Source organism: Embiotoca jacksoni, unplaced genomic scaffold (assembly GCF_022577435.1).
Source record: "Embiotoca jacksoni isolate LCO1_2020_lvr unplaced genomic scaffold, fEmbJac1.0.p SCAF_1, whole genome shotgun sequence".
Lineage (NCBI taxonomy): Eukaryota > Metazoa > Chordata > Actinopteri > Embiotocidae > Embiotoca > Embiotoca jacksoni.
Genome location: NW_027185229.1, coordinates 26,609,572 through 26,631,664, shown reverse-complemented (window position 1 = coordinate 26,631,664; position 22,093 = coordinate 26,609,572). Strand labels below are relative to the sequence as shown.

The 22,093-nt window shown below is 40.7% G+C and overlaps 1 protein-coding gene across 1 annotated transcript in view; it reads right to left on the bottom strand.

Annotated features, from left to right (window-relative positions):
- Positions 1–16,794, bottom strand: part of chd6 (chromodomain helicase DNA binding protein 6) — an 81,082-nt gene extending 64,288 nt beyond the window's left edge. Inside the window, 1 exon segment of the mRNA XM_069150810.1 lies at positions 15,564–16,794. The gene's annotated coding sequence lies outside the window, so the exon portion shown is untranslated.
- Positions 16,795–22,093: the final 5,299 nt, after the last annotated feature.

Genomic DNA, 22,093 nt, shown 5'->3' with positions numbered 1-22,093 from the left:
AAATAATCATGGGATGATTAATCATTGGACGGCCTTGATAGGCACAGCGGGGATCAACACAGAAACAGATTTATGAGTAGTGTTATTTTTTTAAGAAATGCGGTAGTATTGGGAGGGCCAAGGTAACCTCTGTTCAACTCCCGAAATACACGATGCAGTGAATTGTTTTTTGGCTCCGATAAAAAAAATTTAAAAAAAGAAGTGCAGTTTGTGTTTCTTAACAGAATACCTGGTTGTAAATAACGTTGTTTTCAACCACCTCAGAAAAATGTAGATGGAAAGAAAGCAGACAGTGAAATGGAGGTTTGTATTTCAGCTTTCCACTGAGGCTTTGGTGGAACTTCAGGTCAGTAAAGTTTAAGTACCTTTCACAGAGCAATTCACATAAGTAAAAATTTTTTAAAAGAAAGGCCATAAAAACTGTAAAAATTTGATTAAAATAGTAAAATAATAAGTTGAACAGATATTTAAGCATACGAGATCTTAAAAGTCACAAAATAAGTTAAAAAATTTAGATAAAAAGCCAGTTTGAATACATGAGTTTCCAGTTGCTTTTTTTTTTAAAAGACATCAACAGAGACCGCAGATTGTATATCGCTGGAAAGAGCGTAACCCAAAATGCCACAAAATGTTAGATCGGTTGGTTTGGAGCTGCGGTGACTCAGCGCAGAAATGAAAATTAAAGTCATTTCAGAAAAACCTGAACAGAACATTTTCAGACTGACTTCACCAGAACAGATTTTATCCACGGAGGCGGTCCCGCCCGAGCAGAGCCCGGGGATGGGAACCTCCGTATTGACTCACTGATGCTAATGAGATGTTCTCCTGCATGAATGCAGCATAAGTTAGGAATTTTAAGATAAAAAAATTTTTTTTTAAAAACATTCGTGTGGACGTGGCCTTGAATTCAGAATTTCATACAGAATAACGAGACGGCTTTCGATACTAGATGGTTTTGAAGGAGTTTGGTCAGTGCCGCATAAATATCAAAGTTCTCTTGATATTCTGAATAATAAGTGAATATTCGAGAAGAAAAATACAGAAAATGAAAACTATACGTGAAAAAAGTCAGGATGTGTACCTTAAGAAAACTGACATTAGCTGAGATATCGAATAAACCGTGGCAAGTATAATCATAATCTGCACTTTACAATGCTGAAGGGAGGAATAAAAAATAAAATAAAAAATGTAACATCCGAGTGACAGAAGCAGAAAAAAAAGAAAAAAAGAAGTTCACAATAAACATTTGAGTCACATCGGCTTGACACATCTGGTCTGGCAGGTTGCCATTTTTAGACCGGTAATTTCAACAGCTACGAGTCCCACATGTGTCTGCGCCGGCCCGAACCAACACCTGAACGCCTCGGGAGCTCAAAGCTGAAGTCGTAACCTGAACCGTCAGAAAAAGAGCTTTGGGATCGTGCAGAGACCAACGTTTACTTCCGGCGGCGCATTTACGCCCAAAAACAAAAGACAAAAAACAAAAAATCCCCCCCACGCAGAGGAAATCTACCGACCAAGTAGAGGCGAGCGCTTCCTTTACTTCTGTCTGAACTCAAGATTAGTATTTCTATAAAACTTCAAAGCAACCTAAGAGTCAATACCGACACAACTTAGTCAAACATCTCTGAGCGAATCTGAAAAGAAAACAGGTTCGACGGTGGAACAGGAAACTGGTTCCACGAGGCCGCCGGACCACCGGCGCCTCCCGACACGCAGCCGCCTCGCCGCCTCCGAGGCAAATACCACCAACGTGACGCGAAGTCCGAAACATATTGAAGGTATTTCAGCACTCGAGTGAAACGGCTTCACTTCACTCTTACGAACGAACAATAAAACAAGGTCTTGTTTTTGTTACGCAAAGTTTCATTCAAATTAAAAGCAGAAAGCCGAACAGGGCGTTCGACGAGCAAATTAACATTTTATTTCCATTGCCGATTAATCTGGATTAATACTGGATTTGTTTTACATCAACAACCAAAAAACAAAGAAGAAGAAGAAAAAAAAAAAAAAGCATCACATCGTCCCGTTTGGTAATCTGTCTGTTAAATAAATAATCATTTAAAATCGCCTGTTTTTACTCCGCACATTCTTCGTCACTGCAAACACAACTCGATGTGCAAAATAAGAGGAGTTCCCCTTTAAAAGTGACAACGTTTTGCTTATTAATCCCCCTAATTGGGCTTTAATTACATTGTCATCCTTCCTCCGACCTTAATCACCATATTAGTGCAGCGCCACGGTATGCGACTCCACAAATAATGACAACAATAATAATAATAATAATAATTTGCTTGTACTGACTTTGGATAGTAGGTAGAAAAAAATTCCCCGCGGCAGCGGAGACGGTCCCTATTCTGTCACGTTCGACTCGTCCACGTCGCACAGATGTGAGATCTGATGTTTTCTAATCACTGAGCACCAAAAAGAAGAAACCCCAACTATCAAGATATGTATGACTTGGCATCATCTATATAAAACAGGGATAAACAACAACAACAACAACAAAGGAATTGCACTGGGAAACCGAAGAGTAAAGACACACCGTACACAACTATATCAACTTCGCCTTGCGTTTTATGTTAGTGTGCGTTCTCGCAGCCTTTCGGGGTGGAACGATTTCCTTCCATGCGTTTCCTTCTGGTGAGAACGGACGTGAGCGTCGCACGTTACTTTCACAACATCTTCCAAATATCAGTGGCGAACTTTAGTTGATTATCAAATCTAAAAAAGGCCGAGTTGAATGTCACGACCTCTGAGAACGTCCCTTTACACGACGGGTAACAGGAGCACCCGTTTCATCAACCAAGTCAGACAGAGATTTATTTTCCCAGCTGGTTTAATTAACCGTACACAGCGGCCAGGTTCTCCAAATATAAATGCCATCTAAATGATAAATTAGGTTTCTCCAACCACTTCAGTCAAGTTTAAAAAAAAAAAAAAAAAAAAAAAAGAATCTACCAGCTCTACTAACCTCCACTTCCTCTTTTGGTTTTCCTTTGGGTGAAGGAGCTGGTTCTTGGTTCTATTTTTGGTATCGCATCCGTCCAGGTTCTAATAATACTGCAGATCACGGACTGAACCGTCACAATGGCTTCATCGCTCTGTGCAGGACACGAGACACCCTGCACAAACCTTGATAACGTGCCAAGCTGACGCTGCAGTCATTTCTTTCTTTCTTTGTTGTTTTTTTTGACTCCGTGGACGACTCGATTACTGGCAACAAGGGATGGGGGAATGGATTTAAAATATAAAAAATAGTCGTTACGATCTAAGAAAATCTATTTTTCATCCTTATTTCCTCTGTTTGTTTTTTTTACCGGCGCCTGGTTGTAATGCGTTTACTCCCGTCAGCAGGGGGCAGTAATGCGCCTAAAAGCTGCCTGCAAACCGCCGTTAAATAACATAGGAAGAACACGGTGCTTTCAGGGGTCCGGAGCTTTCGTAGGTAAAGCCAGTGCCGTTAATGGCTCTCGGGTTAAGATCCCGGTATTAGATGTCAAACTACCGCCCTCTACACAAGTTAACTTTGTTTGTGTTTTAACTGCTTTCCTGGAAGCAGATCAGATTTACAGGAGCGAACTAGTCGGGTAAAAGACGGGAGGCGCTCGTGGAAGTTTGGACGAACTTCAAACACCATCGACGTGAAGCGGTGGCTTGTTTTTTTGTTGGTTTTTTTTGCTGCCCGCCAAGTAGCTCATTAATTCATTTCTTTTAACTTTTCCCATCCGCTTCCAATACATCTACATCTCCAAAGTCAAAGCAAGACGGGAAGAAGAGGTGATGTCGTCACCTCCGCGGAAAGAGCAGGTGCTCCTCATATTCTGAACACCGGGTCCGCGGCATTCAGCAGAATCTGCTTCTTTTTTTTATTTTATTTTTTTTAGCTGCTTCACACACGGATAATAAAATGGCATCTGTGGTGAGAGGACACTGCAGGCAGGTACAACCCACCACCTGTCTCGCTCTACTATCACGGATAACTGCAGCAGCATCTGCAAAGACGTTTAGATTAGACCAGAGAAAGAAAGAAAAAAAAAAAAAAACTGCCTCAAAGTGTGACACTTAATCTTAACAACAAATGCTGCGGATTTCTGTCAATAAGGAGGTTTAATTACAGGTGAAGCGCACAGTCTGTCTGTGATTATCGAGCTGTTTCATTTCCGTAAATATCAGCGCTGCGACTAACGCATCTTTTTTTTTTTGAATACTTGTATCATGAGTTCATCAGTGTATCGATTCTTCATTCAAAAAAAAATTGAAATGTGTGAATTTTCCAACACGCCAACGTCTGATTTGTTGGGGTTTTTTTTACTTTTAGCCAATTTGTTGAATGCTGCGTTCAAATGCAACCCGGGAGCTCGTGGTTACGGCACGTGAAGTCGCGCGCACCGTATGCTTGGCGTTCAAGGGGTTGAGTCATAAAAACACCGTTGCTAGGCAACAGCAACACAGATGGCGTCTAGAAGCCACAGAGGCTAACAATTTAGTAAGATAACTGGAGGGGGGGGGGTGGAGAGGGTGGGGGGGGTGGCGAAACTGTCATGAGTTTTTGAGCACGTTAAAGCCGACACCAATGGGCTAATTTATATATTTAAGAAGAATAAGAATAAAAAGAATAACTCCTTGCATTACAAGAGGGCTTTTGCACCATTAGGTGCTCGGGCGCTAAAACAAAAACAAAAAAAAATATCTGTACGATTGGTGATAAAATAAATTTTAAAAGGAGCGCTTTGCAAAATTCACTCGCTGAGAATCCAAAGCTGCGGCTGTCAGATTACCGCCCGCCTCGATTGGAAATCTGTCGGAGATGCAGTGCAGCAACACCACGTCAATAAAATGCAGGTGTGGCGGGTGAAACGGCTCTAATAAGCCGGCGATCAGGTGAGCGCCCTCGAGGTATGTGGGACACTCGACACCCCTGAGGCACCAATACCGGGGCGAGTACGCTCTGAAATCCACCCTGAGGAGAGAGTGTGTGTGTGTGTGTGTGTGTGTGTGTGTGTGTGTGTGTGTGTGTGTGTGTGTGTGTGTGTGTGTGTGTGTGTGTGTGTGTAATGCGTGTCACGTGGGGGGAGTGGGGGTCACGCGGGGGGCACGGAGTGAGCGAGCACAGCGGCATCAAAACCAGGACGACGCGCAGCAGCAGCATCATAGCTTTGTCACTTCGTCTCCTGTTGCCATGGAGACACTAAATGACGTCATGCGCACGTGAAACTCTTTGTGCTAAAAGTTTGACAACTTTAAACTGACATTCAACCACAAATCTCTCTTATATTATGCGTGGGCTGAAAAGGCAGGAGTCAAAACACATTTTCTGACTTTATTATTATTATTTTCATTCCACTTTGCTTTTCCCAAACGCTGATTTATTATAAGAGCTTGTTGATATGAATTTACCAACTCCTACCTGTCCTCACGCTGCCAGTCCAGAGGCAAAGCTATTACTTAGTAACACAGACACAGACACAGACACACACACACACACACACACACACACACACACACACACCACAGCCTGGATAACTTCATCACAGTCTGTCTTAGAGCGTTGTCGTCTCTATCAACAGCACTGCGCGATACTGTGAATGATGTCAGAATGAATTATCGAACGTAAATAGGAAATAATAACAATATGAGTAAAAAAAAAAGAGGTGATGAAGAAAGTAGGCCTGTTTTGCTCACAGGCGCCGTGCCCCTGAAAAATACCATTTTAATTATGAAAATGGTGACGAGTAATATTTCTTTAAAAAAATGTCGATACGGCTTATAAAATCTAACCCTGACACCATCCTGCCCTTGACTCGGAGGATAATTATGCTCACGGAGGCTGCAGCGTTATCACCGTAGATATGCTGTAATTATATTTAAGCATTCAAAGTCACACTGGATGAGATTAAAAAAAAAATTACAAAAATCGATGTTCATCTTTTTGAAAGCAGTAGTTTGTGATCTTTCATTGACGTTTGGAAATCTTCAATATTAGGAAAAACTTAAGTTCAAATGCTGCATTATGAATTTAATTTGGATCAGATTCGGCATTACTGAGCTTCACATCAAATTTTTAAAAAAAACAATCTCGTAAGAGTTTAAATCTCCTAAAAATGACCTTTTAGATTTAAACTCCACCCTCCACACGCCGTCCAATTCAACCAGAGGCTTTTATCTTCTCGGAGATTAAATCTCGATCTCTCTGCAGACCGAACTTCCGCGCCATCAAGTGACAGACAGTTGCGCCAACAATTGATTAACTGCGACACATTACCGCGACATTAAAGTAATTATGTATGACAGAAAAATTGCAGGGAAATGGAAGAGGCAATATAAAAGGGAGAGATGTGGACTTCCTGTCCTGGTTGAAAGCAACAACAACAACAACAACAACAACAATAAAAGTTAAATGTAAGTGAGGGAAGGCAGCATGTGGGAGTATTTTTTTTTTAGGTGGGGGGGTGGGGTGAGAGGGGGAGGGAAGGGGTGAGAGGGGAGGGGGGGGTGTGAGGAGTTTTGTAGCAGGCTGTTTTATCCCCACACACCTGTCAGCCATGAATATTGATGCTGGAGCATGCTGTTTTCAGAAATGAAACAACCGTCTGCCGCTCGCTCGTTTTCGCGGCCGTATGTGGCAGAGCTCCTCGGTACACAAAACACACACACACACACACACACACACACACAAAACACACACACAAAACACACACACACACACACACAGGTCAGCGTGAAAGGCCTCATCTGAAATGCAAAGTCATTTCTATTATAGAAATATATTAGCTAAATATATTAGATATTTAGTCATTCATGATGAACTTAACACGCACCGGTGACTGAATCGCAGCACGTTGTAATAAAGACATATTACAGTCCGACTGTGAAGTTGTGCCCGGCTGATATATCGGTAGACTTGAGCAAATTATGAGTTCATTATTACAGGTTGTGTATTATTAATAATAATACTAATAATAATAATAATGGTCCAGCTTTAGTTTTGACTGGAATGCAAAAAGCAGGGAAAGGGATTGGAAAAAAAAAAAAAAGTGTGATTAAAAAAAGATGTGCGTTTCACGGGAAGATTTCAACAATCCAAGAGGGAAAACGCACCCGTCGAGCTGGGAACATCCCACTGAGAGCTCGGAGGAGGTTTCACATCACTGGAAATGGAAGCGTTTGCGGAGAAAAGAAGGAATTAGTTTCAAGACTTGGTTAGCCGTCTGGCTAACGCTAGCTGCGCTAAGTTGTAAAATAAAAAAAAATTTAAAAAAAAAAGGCAATGCATCAAAACCTGTAGAAATGTAGTGTGTAAATATTGACTTCCTGAGCTGCATTTCATCCCCAAATGTTGGTTTACGCGGATGATAAACGGGGCTGTTACTTTTTTTTTTTTTTTTTTTTTTTTTTTTTTATTCCGACAGCAGCAAAAAAATAATAATAATAATTTTTCGACGGCAGCCATGTTGCCTGTTTGTGAACGCTTTCAGCTAGAAACGTTCCCAAATGTTTTCCCTGCCGCCAAAATGTTACGACAATCGGTCAACGCGACAGCCAAATACCGCGACTCCCTATATCGGTTTCAAATTAAAAGCCCAGGTTTCAAATTAAAAGCTCCTCCAGCGTGTCGTGCTCTCAAAATGTCAATAATATTTGTTTATATCTGAAAATATCTTCAACATACACGTTAATGCATCGCCGGTGGAAGTAAACGGACTTTATCAGCGACGGCCGAGCCGACTTAACGCCGGCGAGAGTGACGTTGAAGAGAAGCTGCTTCCTGAATGTTTTTAGGTCTTTGGTCTCTGCTGATGGAAAAAAAAAAAAACGAGAGAAGAGTTAACGTATTTGTTCCCGTCAGAGCGGAGTTAGTTTGTTTTTTTTGTTTTGTTTTTTTAAACCGACCCCGGTGTCAGAACCGAATCGATCACCGGTGCGACCAAATAACTCTTCACATTTTCGCTTTAATACCGAGCGAAATGTTTGCAGCGTCGAGCCGAGCTGTCGTTAAGGAGAGCGGCACGGGGAGCAGAGTTCGGTTGATCCGACACCAATCGATTAAATTACGCCCGAATCAGCCCAGACACCAAAATCCTTCGGGTCGGCTCGGGACATTTCTAATCCTTTAATACACGGCCAGCGGTTTAAACTGACGTGGCCACTTTAAGATTATGGCTTGAAATTATAAATCAGGAAATCATTTTCTCAAATCGATTTCTTCAGCTTATTTGTTTTTTTTTTGTAAGTTTTGCTTTAATTTGATAGAGGTCGACAGGAAATGACATCAGCGGTTGAACCAGCGGCTACTAAGGGCGTTTTTCGCCCATAACGCCACCACTAAATCTTTAAAATGGATTATTGCTTTTTTTTAAATATATTTTAACTCTATTTGTGTTTAATTTGATCCGTTTCTTATGCATCTCATTTCTTTTCTATATTTTTAAATGTTCCTTTATATCAGTTTTTATGTGAAACACCGCATGTGATTCTTTTGCTGTGAAGCACTTTGAGCTGCATTTCTTGTACAAAAGGTTCTATTCAAATCAGGTTTATTGTTGTTATTATTATTATTATTGTATTTTATTTGACCCTATGAACCTTCGGCTATTTTCGGGCTAATTTCACTGCTTTCACTTTTAAGCTCTTATCTTGGTAATTAGAAGCGCTACTTATTCATGCTGTACCTTGTTTTCTCAGAGCAGTCAAGGCTTTACAGATCTTTTATCTTTTCATATAATGTACGTGCATTTTATTTTTTATATTAGTTTTTACATCAAGAAATTTCATCTTATGAAATACTGTTTTTGGTGGGACTCTGTATGACACGACTGTTTGAGAAAATATGTGGAAATAAATGTCATTCTTTAAATTACTGAAGTTTTGCAGTCTTTTTTTTTTTTAACAACAACTTTCCATTCATCATGACATGAAAAGAGAATATTTTATTCTTCTTTTGAAATTCTTGCAGACATTTTATTCATGTTTGTGACAGTGCAGACTGACAGGAAATGATGAGGAAGAGAAGGAAATCACTTGCAGCAAAAGGTCCGGCCGGACATTTGTCTCCATGTTGCATTCGTCCTATCCGCTCCGATTTCAGATCACTTTACAAATACGTTATTTCATGTGCATTTTTCATTCAAACTCGGGATGCAATGTCAGAGACCCCAGAGTTTTGAAATCTGAGAAGAAATTAGTCCCAAAAAAAAAAAAAAAATCTCTCTTTTTGATCTGTCCTCATCACGATTACGTTGGTGTTCAAATATGGGACGGTCATCGTCACAAAAGGTCCGACTCAGCTCTTTCTCGTGACGCGTGCTCTACATTTATGCGATGACGAGCTCGTGAGTAACTCAGACGGGGAGTCGTGGGCTGAGCTGTTTGCAGGTTTATAACTAGGATTTAAGTTGATGAAGCTTTTGTCACAGAAGGGAAGCAGCTGGCGTCGTTGGAGAAGGTCAAGTCGTGGCGTTTTATTGAATACGTGCTGCACCCGATCGAGACTTTTTGAGCAATTCGATGGAGAATTGACGCGGATTTGGACGCATCGTGCATCCTTCGGGCTCTCGGTTATTTTCCCATCAAATGTCCTTGGTTTGTTAGAAATTTTGGATGCTTATTTTTACTATTTTTTTTGCCAAAATATGAACTGAAAAATAATCAATAAATACAAGTGTTGTTTTCCCCCCCCAGTATTACCAGGGAAGTCATTTCTATAATTATTTGCCTCTGGGATTCGGTTTTTAGAAACTGAAAAAGTGGGCGCCGTCACGGACAGAAATCCTTCCCCCGAGTGTCGAGACCTGCTTTCTTTTCAACGACCTTTTTGTCTTTTCTTCTCCTCGCTCGATCACTTCCTGTCGCATAAAAGAGCAGAAGAGCCAAACTGTTGCTGCATCGGGTAATCAGCAGCCGGCTGCGCTAAAAGAGAACCAATATCGGCCCTGTTTTCCCAACCGTGTGTGTGTGTGTGTGTGTGTGTGTGTGTGTGTGTGTTAACATGCACTAAGAGGGAGGCACGTCTTTAAAATGGACCTCGGCTTCGGCTGCACGACGCTTCCCCACCAGGGATCAAACCAAAGGAGCGGACAGCGTCGTCTCGTCTCGGCCACAAAACGCGGTGACGCTCAGCTCCCTCTTGTTAATTAGATAAATAACCTCCTGTAATCTCGGCCTCACCGACGACACCGGGGTTGTTTTTTTTTCCCCATCTTCTCCCGCGCCAAAGTTTCCAGCTGACCCGGTCGGCCGCCGCCGCCGCGACATCGACGATACGCTATCGCGCGCTACGTTTAAGGTCCCAAACGAGTCCTGCCGCTTTTCTCCGCCCACTGAACCACATCACCGCCGCCGAGGCTGACGGCTGAAGTACCGCACATTTGAACGTAGAGACTTCCAGGTTGCACAGGTAAGGTGTACATTTGAAATAATCCAGAAACAAGGACCATGAAGTTTAACATCATTTTTCCCACAAACAAACAAAAAGGGAAGGTCGTCTAAAAACAACGTCTCACCGTCGCTTCCAATGTCCCTCCAGCCTCAAGTTCCCTTCAAGAAGTCTGTCATCAATATTTTCTAAATATCTTTTCCCAAGACTATTTATTTGAGTTTATTATGTGTTATTTTGTGACATTTGAATTCTAAAGATTTAAAAACATTCACATTCAAGAGGCTGCTTGTTTTTTTTAGGGGTTTATTAACTTTATCTTCTAATTTAGAAACTAAACTGAGATTCTGCCTAAAACTAATTCCCCGTTATCTCCACCTACAGAAGTAATAATAAAAAAAAAAATTATTTTTTTTTTTTAATGATAATAACAACACACGAACCGTCTCCGAAACAGCAACGAAACGAGCCACATCACTCGACTGGTTTTCCTTCACTAGAACAAAAAACCCGAACTAAACATCACGGACGGACTCGGGGAAGGCGGCGGTGTCAACATCACATCTATGTACTGTAATTCCTGCACAATTTCTTTTTAACACAATCACCCCCCCCCCCCCACCCCCCCCCCCCACCACCCTCCCCTCAACACCAGCAGCTGAACGCCGAACCCGTGACCTTTAAATAAATGCTTAGTGCCTTCAAGGGAAAAGCATGATGCTTGAATTTTTTTTTTTTTTTTTTTTTTTTTGCCCTTACAACCTAAAACACAGAAAAATAGAAAGATGTCACATATACACGCACCTGTACTTATGTGAGTAAAAAACAAAAACACAATAAACTTGTTTTTTTAAGGGCACCACATAAATTTAAGGTTATTATCATGGAAAGTAAACCATACATTTTTGTAAAGATTTGCTGTTACTCTATGATCTTTTTGAGAAAAAAGACTATACATCCAGTAGACCTATGTTCCCTGCAGTGTGGATGGATATAAATCAATCCATCCCCCCTTTATTTCCTTGTGATGCGCCAATAACGCTCCCTACAATTGCCACTTCAAAACAAAAGATTATTTTATATATAAAATTGTAAAATAATATGGGCTTGTTTATGATCCTGTTACAGTTTGAGTAACCCTGCCCTAAACTGTGAAAGTGGGTTTACAGATGAAAAACGTCTAAATAAAAATAGTGAATATACCACAAGACAGTACAACAGAATGTACAGAGGAAATAAAGGAGCCGATTCTCACTCAAAAAAATATACCTCAAACTTTGGATGGAGGTAAAACTGCTTCAGTCACACCTGAGAAACCCCCCAAAAAAAGATTCAGAAAAGCTTGTTGCCGTTTCTCTGATAAGTTTAAATGGCGGCAGCTTTCTACAGATGCAGTTTGATTGACAGCTAACAGTTAGTACGTAGTCATAAACTGGGACACGTCAGCAGCAGGGATTATTTCCGCCGTCCTCCCGGGCCGCTCGGTAAAGCCGTTTCCTCGACAACGACTGCGGTCTGGGCGCTACGAGATTGTATGGAGTTGAAGTAGCTTGACCGTTCGTTTTTATTTATATCTAACCAATATGTATGAATCAGCAGGGGAGATGCTAACGTTAGCATCCTCGTCGCTATCGCTCGAGTCAGGTTGGGCGAGTAAAAAAAAAAAAAAGAAGATGAATTGAATTTAAGATGTTTTGGGTCAAAAACTGTCTATTAATAAAAAATAATCTTGTTGGCTTTTATAGCACCTGAAGAATAAGTGTAGTTGTCGTCAGCTTGATTAACGTGATCTTCACTTTAACCGTCTCTCTCTGCACTCTTCTGTATAAATAAAAATAACGAAGTCCGCTCTGAGAGTAATTATGATCAGTCGCTTACTGTGCAGGTGGAGATTGCATACAAAGCCTGTAACCACAATATAATTGAGAGTGAACTGTATTATATTATTCACTAGATATACGGTGAAGTTAACTGGTAAGATTGGTCAAACTTTGCTTCTGACAATATAGCAGGTGGGATTTCTTCTGCTGAATCATTTGCAGCATGGCTACATGCAGTTCAATGTAAATTCCTGCCAATATCCAGTATTTCTCAACATCCTATAACTTCTGTCATCAGCTTGACCCTGAAACAGGAAGTGTTCATTTCACTGCAGCAAAACAACATGTGCAGTTTACGTACTAAAATGTTCCTGTAATGTTCGGTGAAGGTTTTACACTCAGTGGCCACTTCATTAGGCACACCTGTATATCTAATGCAACGCAAAATGTGATACGCTGCACCTTTACAAAGATAAGAGAGTTTAGCTTGAAGATTTTAATCAAACTTCAATGTGTATTTTTGAGGTTGTAGTTTGCAGCGACCCGGGCTGTATCACAATCAGAGGTGTTTCTAATATTTTGCCCAATTGTGTTTGCGATAAAAAAAAAACTAAAAAAAAAACTCAAGGGCTGAAGAGTCTTTTTCAATCCAGTGGAAAAACCACCACTTCTCAATAAAAATACACTTGAATAGACACCTTTTTGACAAAGTCAACTACAACTGAACATTGAAATCTTCCTAAATGCAGATTTGTTTCGCAAACTAGTGCATTAAAATGTGCATTTGATGTTTTACCCGTACCTGTCTGCATATATTAAACCCCAACAATGATGACCGAGTGTTTTTCGATCACTAAAGGAGATGAGCTCAAGTCGTTTTAGCTTCAAATGTAAGAAATATGTAATAAGCTCAAATACATCCGAGTTGCATTTTCTGTACAACAGGTGGTTCTTTAAAAGCTTTGCCAGCATTTTTTCTGTACATCACAAAACACTTTTAAAAAGGAAGAGAAAGTTGGCTTTAAACATAATCTGTTAAAAGCTGATCATTAATCGTCACAAATAAAAAGCAAATTAAGCATTGCAAACAAACAAAACAAAAAAAAACACACATTTACGATCCCAAAATAATCCCAAACACGAAAAAGCTGCGCTGTGACAGAAATGTGAAAATATTTAATACCCGCACTCGCTGTTGTTTTAACTTTCTGTACGTTTTATGATGTCAGTGTTTTCTCTATAAACAGAAGCTGAAAACACCTGCCATCATTTTTACACATCCTGCACAGTAAACACTGCGGATGATTCTTAATTACTTTTTCAATGCAGGTAGTAAAGTAAAAACTTAAGTGTGCTGAAACACACCCAAACATGCAGCGCCTGCTTCAAAACCGTCAGCTGTCTCAACAACTGAAAAAGGAGGCAAACCCCCCCCCCCCCCCCAACTTCCTTTTGATGACGGGAGTCGTAGCGCTGATGGCGAGCACCCAATAAAAAAAAAAAATAATAATAAAAAGTCAAACGAACAACGAGTAGGCAGACGGACGCGTTGAGATCGAGGCAGCGTGTCGATTTCCTCCCTCTGACACGTCAAATTAAAAAGGTGAGCACGTAAACGCAACACAACAATAAGGGGGTGCAAAGAAGGAGTGGGGTGGGGGGAGGGAGGGGTTTGATCCCGGGGGGTTTTGGGACCACTGGGTCGTCACGGTGATCAATCAGCGCTCGACAGACTTTAAGATCGGCCAATTTAGCGGGAATTGAGCCGACGACCTCTCGGCTCGTCGCAAACCAAAAGGGCTACAACCAAGATTTAACAATTTACAGGGTTTTCCCACAACTGTTGTTTTACTGTACGTGACGTCCGTTAAAGTCTGTTTCTGTGTACACGTACATTCAGAGCAGGCACAAATCCTTGTACGTGTAAAACGGCCTAATAACGCTGGTTTTTTTTTTTTTAATTCGGATAAGAAATGCAAAGTCATCGTGGAAGAGCGTCATAACAAACTGAAGGACTTTCCCCACATCCTGTGTTAAAAGCTGTAACCCTTCTGTAGCCACTTTTTTTTTTTTTTTTTTTAAAGGTTTTAGGGTGTTTTTTTTATTTATTTTATTTATTATCTGCTCTAGTTTTTTTTCCCAAGTTTATGGAAAAATGGTTAGAGATAAAGTAATGGAGTGAAATTGCACATTTTTGAGATGCATGAGCCTGAAGTCTTTAGGGTTAAATTCAGAGGGGGGGGGGAAATAAAAGCCCAACACCTTCCTCAAATAAAAAAATTAAAACATCTTAAAAAAAGACACGCTGGAGACTAAAGTGAGAATCTACAGAAAACCTGCTCCAACTCGTATTATTTTTGTTGAATAATCTGACATGTGTGTTATTATTCAGCTGGATCACTGTCGTAACGGGCAAAGCCCTTTGTCTAGTTGCCCAGAGGTTTGTTACACCTGGCCAGGTGTGCGTGTAGATAACAAGAACAACGCGTATCACTTCATGACTCAATGTTGGGTTGTTGTTTTGTGTTTTTGTTTTTTTGTTGTTTTTGCATGACTCATTATAGCCCCCCACACACACACCTGGCTACACGTGTTTGGAGGCTAACGAGGGCTAAACAACGCAGCTTTGTGTGTGTGTGTGCGTGTGTGTGTGTGTAGTGTGTGTGTAGTGTGCGTGTGTGTGTTAACGGAAAGCTCTCGTGGAGGATTTTTTTTTTTTTTTTTTTTTTTTTGTGGCCGTAATGAAAATGCTAGCAGACGCAGGGGCTAACGCTCAGCTAGCAACAAGCCAGCCCTCCGGGATCGCCACAAGTTGGGAGGCAGAAAGAAACAACAACAACAAAAAAACAACAAAAACAACAAAACAACACAAAAAAAAAAGAAAAGAAGTTCCCGGCGAGCAAAACGGCGACTTTTGTTGGAAGGGTGGAGGAGGAGGTGGAGGAGGAGGAGGAGGAGGTGGGGGATGAACAAAACCCGACAAACACCGCTGGACACACCGACAAAGAGAGAGACACCGTGTCCTGTTTCGCGTTAGCTTCCTCCCCTCCTCCTCCTCCTCCTTCCTCCCCTCCTCCTCCTCCTCCTCCTTCTCCTCCGGAGCTAGCTTCCCCCGCTAGCTCTCTCCGGTAATGTCACCGCATCGCCGGTGTAAATACGGTAAAAAGGAGAAGCCCCCCCCCCCCCCTCTCTCTTCTCCGTTTTACACGTGCGGACGAGCCGCTAAGAAAAGAAAAATAAATTTTAAAAAAAAGCCGCTCCTTCTCGGGGACATCTCTACCAACCGTTATTAAAACACACTAAATAATACCAAAAAAAAAGAAAACCCCCCCACTTCCAGCCCTCGGGCGGACCCCCCCTTCGCTCACCTGCTCCGGACACCGGACACGCACGCCGCTTCTCACCGGCGAGACATCTTCCGCGGTCGGCCCGGAAAAAAATAAAAAAACCGCTGGCGCTTTTTTTATTTTCCAAGGACACAAAATCGCCATGACAGTTTAGAAAAATGCATAAAAAATTAGCAGGCGAGGGGAGGGGAGAGAGAGAGGAGAGGAGAGAGAGAGAGAGGGAGGGAGGGAGGGAGGGATGGGGAGGGGGAGGAGGAGGAGGAGGAAGAGGAGGAGGAGGAGGAGGAACTCCGCGCAATATCTATTTAATCCTCATAAAAGCTACCAGCTCCGCGGAGTTCATTCAGTCTGGATGTCGGAGTCCTGCGCTGGTTTCTTTTTTTATTTTTTTTTATTTTTTATTTATTTTTTTTTATTTTTTTTTTGTGTCACCACAGTTACCGTCTAGACACCGCACGCGCGTCCCGCACCGCGCACGCGCGTATCCACGTTCACAAAGAACGAGCCGCATCCAAAAGTTAAAAAAAAAGGGGGGGGGGCCGCTTCTTACCTAAAATGGCCACTGCAGCAGCCAAAAAAAAAAAACACAAACAGCTTCTTTTTCTTTTTTCTTTTTTCTTTTTTTATATTCGGTAGAAGTTTAAACGGGCGGAGTGTGGCTGCCTTTTTTTTTTTTTTTTTTGTGCAAGCCACCCTAACCTTACCGTGCGGATCCAGTCGCTTGCTCGGCGCTTCAGATTTTTCCATTGGCTGCGGCCGCAGCGCAGCTGGCTCCCCGCACGTTTCCATTGGCCCCGCAGCTGTCAAGCAAAGCGCAGCGAGCGAGTCTCTCCCGGGTTTGTCTGAGAGCTATCGCGGCAGCCCCAGGCAACACCATTGTGTATTGTGCTGTTTTGTGTGTGTGTGTGTGGAGGGGAGGGGACGGGGGGGGGTGGGGGGGGTTGTTGTTTTTTGTTGTTGTTATTGTTGTTGTTTTCTTTCTTCCTTCTTGCTCCCCCTTCCTAGTGGTTTGACGTTGAGCCTCGCGCGCGCACACCGCCCGTTGTTGTTGTTGTTGTTGTTGCTGCTGTTCCGTCTTCTCGGTGTTGTTCCGTTGTTGTCCTTACCGCAGACTTGCAGGGCAAACCCTCCTCGTACCGGGGAGAAAGCTTCCCCACCGCACCGACCGACCGACCGACCGACCGGCTGCTGCTGCTGTCATTGAAGGAAGGGGGGGAGAAAAAAAAAAAAAACTCTCTCACACACACACACACACACACGCACACGCACACACACACGCGCACACGCACGCACAAAGAGGGGAGCGTTCAGTTTTCACCCCCTCCCACCTCCTCCCCCCACTCCTCCCCCCCCCCCCCCATGCAACAAAACGAAGGGGTTTACATTTCTCCTCTGCTGGCTGTATCCACCAATCATGTCGCTTTATTTATTTTATTTTTTTGCTTTTTTATTTTTTTTTATTATTATTATTTTTTTTTTTTTTTACTCCTTCATCATTACCGGGTTTTGAAGGGCGGAAGAAAAGAAATAAGACATTCCACGTCTTTTGCAGATCAGGTTGCGTTTCCCGGATGTTCAGCTCAATTTGATGGATTAAAAAAAATAAATAAAAAATGCTGTTTATGAGCGACGATGTTTATCTGGGGCTCGTGCGTTTCTTTTCTTTTTTTGTTTTTTGTGTTTTCTGGAAGTCTTTTGGGATGTTTTGTGCGGGTTTGTGAGGGAAACTCGCAACTTGCCTTCACTCCCCAACTTCAGCTGAAGTGCTTTCAGCTTTCCCTCCGCCTCCTGTTAGATGAACCTGCTGAAGATTTTACTTTTAAGATACAAAAAAAAAAATACAAATGCATCCAAACTTTACCGAGATGAGACATCGCAGTGAACTTTTGTGTCACGAGACGACCTGAAATTCCTCACGGGACATTTGCGACTTTAAATTTCACTGCTTTAAAGTGTATAAAACTGCAAACTGTGACCTCGTAAACCATATTTTGACAAAAAAAAATCCCACCTAAAGTCAGGTTATTTTTTTTTTTTTTCTATAGCTTTCAACCATATCATACAAAATTCATCACCAACTATGATTGACAGTTTTTGAATTATTATTCCAAGTTGAGCTGTTTTGCTGACTCGTCTAAACTTGCTCTAATTACTGTAAGTCAAAAGAGTACTAAAGTGTACGTTGCAAAAACCCAAGCGTACTTGAGTCCTTCAAAGTAAAACCGCGCCTTCGGGTTTTAAAGATCTTCTCCCGACACGTATTTTTATACGACATTAGACATGTAAAATGTTTTTTTAAGGTAAAACAAATGTGGGGTTTTTTTCCTTTTAAAAAACAAAAAGCCAACTTTTGAGCATTTTAGACTGAATTTTTTCCAAAATCTTCTTCGCTGCCTTTTTTTGAATGAATGAATGAAACACCACATGTCAGTGGGAGGTGTTCGGGGTGGATGGTGGGCGTACAAAACACACAACTCTTAACAGCAGGGGCCGAAGTTCACATTCAGGTTGAGACAACAATAAGCACTTTCGTGAAGTTTAAAGAAAAAAAAAGTTCATGGTTCTGGTTAATAAATAGAATATTTTTTTTCTGTTACATACCAGAACACAATCTTTTCACTGAACGCAACTATATAAAAGTTGAATAATGCTGCTCTCATTTTACTGGATATTGTGCTTCAAGATCAGATAATGGAGTTGGGAAAAAAAATACCTTTTAAATTACAATTTGTGGCCTTTGTGAGCTTTTGCACACAAAAAAAAGTGCTGAGGTTTCACTTTTTTTTTTTTTTTTTTAACTCTCGCTGCATTTTGCTGAGATGCAAAGTTGGCTCCTGTAACTTTTGACTGTTTTTCTGTCGATTAATGATATCGGGACACATTTGAATTTTAAAATACACTAACCGATTGGCTGGTTGTAGATCTGTGCAAACTGTGAGAGGAAATATTGGTGACACACTTCGTCCTCTTCGTGTTCCAGTGATGTCGGTCACTGTTGCATGTCAATCACTCCTTGTATGGAAGAAACATCGCACATCGCACGGACCTGCTCAACTTCGGAGGAAAGGAACTGAAACCTGTTACTGCTGCTAAATTAAGTACACACCAAACACCGCACTCAGCACTAAGATTAAAGATGTGTCTTATCTGTTGTGGTGGAATGACAGCAATGAATTCTGGGAAAACTAGTTGTGTTATTGAAATACATCCCCCCCCCCCAATGATTTCTGTAATTCACAGCATTGGCTCCTCCTGCACATTTTTAACTGGTTTATTTTTGTTCCTTGTTGAACTGCATTTTGATATTTTCTTATCAAAGTTAACAAACTTACTTTTGTTTTTTCAGAAGAAATGGTATGAATTGTGAAAATATTTTTGAAACGTTTTCCCAGCAATACTTGGGACTTTTAAAGACTTTTCAAAAATAAACCTAAAATTTTACAAAAAAAAAAAAAAAAAATTGTTCCGATGATGAGAATGCTACTTTCAAGGAACTCCGGAGCTTTGTGGTTACAACATGGGAAGTTGCGTGTTCAAGTCGTAAAGTAGTAAAAACATCGTTGCTAGGCAACGGCAACATGGACGGTGTCTAGAAGCCACTGAGGCTAATAATTTAGCAGGCTAACGGACAGATAAGGTAAAGAAGTGTTAAATTACGGAGCCCCCAAAGTGACAAAAGTTTAGGTTTTTTTTTTCATCTGTCGCATCATTTTTTTCCGCAATAAAATTTTTAAAAAATTAAGAATTATTAATTATCATTTTAATTGTATGTGACGTAAATCCCAGAATGCAAAGCTTGACCCAACCCCAACCTAAGCAAATTTACTTACTACAGATTGAAGGCCCACACAGGTATAGAGTATGTAAAACATGAGCTAACTGTAGAGTTTAGTCATCATTAAAGACAAAAAAAGGAGTTTTATTTATATTTATGTTATATTTCTTGGATTTACTGCACAAGTGAAATGTAGACTTCTAACGTGTTGGAATTAAATACACAGTTGATTAATAGAAACTCAAAATTGTTCAATAGGTGTTAACGTGTTTGTTAATCCTGTATGTCACCCAGTGCATGCTGGGATATGCTGTAGTTGAAGGGTCACAGGGTGTCACGCCATCCTGAAGAAGAGAAACTGGTGCAAAACACGGACGTTTCCATTTTTTTGTGCAGATGCTTATTATTCAGATGTCTTTTGCTAATAAACTTGGTAATATTTAAGTGCAATTTTTTAACCAACTGTGTTGCGTTATCGGTAAGAACGAGCGAGAACAGCTGGTACCGCAAAAATGCATTAAATGTCAATTTAACAAAGGAGCTGTGTCTAAACATATTTGTTAAATATGACAATATGTGAAAAACTAAAGCGTAGCAGATGCCAAAAACCCTGCGGTAACTCACATCTGCTTTATTTAAGAGAAGGTGAAACCAGAGCTTCGACTGCAGTGAAGAAGAAAAAAAAAAAGTATATTTTATTTCCTTTTTGGTCATAAACGTAAAATGTTATAAATTAAATTAAAGAAAATGTAATAGTTCAATACAGTAATGACCTCAAAGCCAAAAAAAATTAAAGCACTAAATAATTCAAATACACCAATACATTTCTCACTATACTGCACATAAATGATGGACATAAAATGCAATTACTGTACATAAAAATGAAGATTAGATTAATTTCACAAACTCCAAAGCAGATGGATGCGCAGTCGTTTGAAGGTGGTTCCATTGTGGCGAGATCATAGCGGTTGTAGGTGAACACGCTCGTGTGAGAAAAAGCTGAGACTCTGATGGTCCGGCGTGGCGACGAGGCAGGTGGGAGCTCAGTGTGCTATTCCAGGAGTTGTTTGCGGAACAACCTGCAGCGACAGGAATCAAACGTGCGACCTTTAAACCACGGGGCTCCCTTCAATACACAGTTTTCAACAAAAAAAAAAAAAGTGTGTCGTGTCCTCGTATGTGGCGACGTTGTTTACCTTCGGCTGCAACCTCCGATGTCCTCGGACGAAAAGGGAGCGGTTTGAATCTGCAAAAAAAAAAAAGATCTAGAAATGAAAAAAATATGGCTTTATTTAAACGGCCGTTTACACACAGTTGAATGAAATTGTTGTGTAGATGAAAAATCCAATGCCAGCTTTTGTCTAGCTACTATTTCCAGGTCCTTTACTGGTGGGACAAGTACGTAACAACTCATTAGGAAAGTGCTTTGCCACGTTATTTATGGTTATTTCAGAGAATAATATAATCACAGACGTCTTTATACCCTGGGCAGCAACAATGGCAGCTTTAGCCTGAAGTTGTGATGAAACAAAGGTAAAAACGTGCTCTGATTCTGGAATAAAAACAGTTTTGTTTCTTTATGATCTAAAGCGTTGCCTTGCGTTGCATCATGAGCACAATTTCTATGTGTGTGTGTGTGTGTGTGTAGATTTTACCTGCTATTACCACATGATCAGGTTTTGAATACATCCGGCACTCAAAACAAACCTAAACTAACCATAACGTGACTTTTTTTAAATTCCTAGTTGCTTATTAACGCATCGTTACTAAAGTTTTTCTCTAAGGAGGAAGCTGTTATTACATTTTTTTTTTTTTTTTAAACTGTCTGTCTTTGTTATCTTTATATCATTGAAGATATCAAATGGTTGACTGGTAGATCTTGTCACAGCAAGTTCAACCTGGTCATCAGCATACTGCACATTTAGTTTGTACCTGTTAGAAACATTTTCAAGACTTTACGAGGTAAAAAGCTGAAGTCCAATACGACTAATTAGCTTAGCATGGTTGACTTGCAGTCATTTATTCTCTTATCTGAGCACCTTTTCCAAATGGAGTCTCTGTGTAGAATTCAATCCTGCCCACATGAACGTAAAACCTTCAGTGTGTCTGGTTGGTTCGACCCACTATATAATTACCACAATTTACCTCTCAGTCTTATCAGTGTAATTCAGAGTGCTTCCTTTCTTCTGCATCTCCAAAGAATCAGTGGAAATTGCACTTCCACATTGTTGTGCTGTTTACAGTCACGAGCAAACACACTGGAGACTTTGTGAATGTGTGTCAAGTTATTACGTTTAATAAACTGAGGTCGAGCATGCAATCACCAACATCATGTTATTTTATGACAAGTACAATTTCATTTTATTGTTGTTGTTTTTTTAAGTTTGTTATTTCAGTTTAGACGCATGAATACGTTTTTGTAAACATTTTCAATAGGTTTTTTTTCAGCTTTTCACGTTTAATAAACAACCATATGTGAGAACTGGTAATTGAAAACTGAAACGAGCTGAATAACTGAGATGCAATATAAAATACTGAATCTGCTGTTAATCATGTTTCTCAGTATAAATAAGTTTTACCCAAATTAAGAGTCCATATTTGACCAGGAAACAAAATGAAAAGCTACAAAATAAAACCTACACCCTGTGGAAAAGAAATCTCCATTAGATGATGGACGGCCGTCAACAACCTCTTCTTACACACACAAAACACACGACTGAACCCATATACATATATACATATATATATATATATATAGAAAGAATTTTATGAGCTC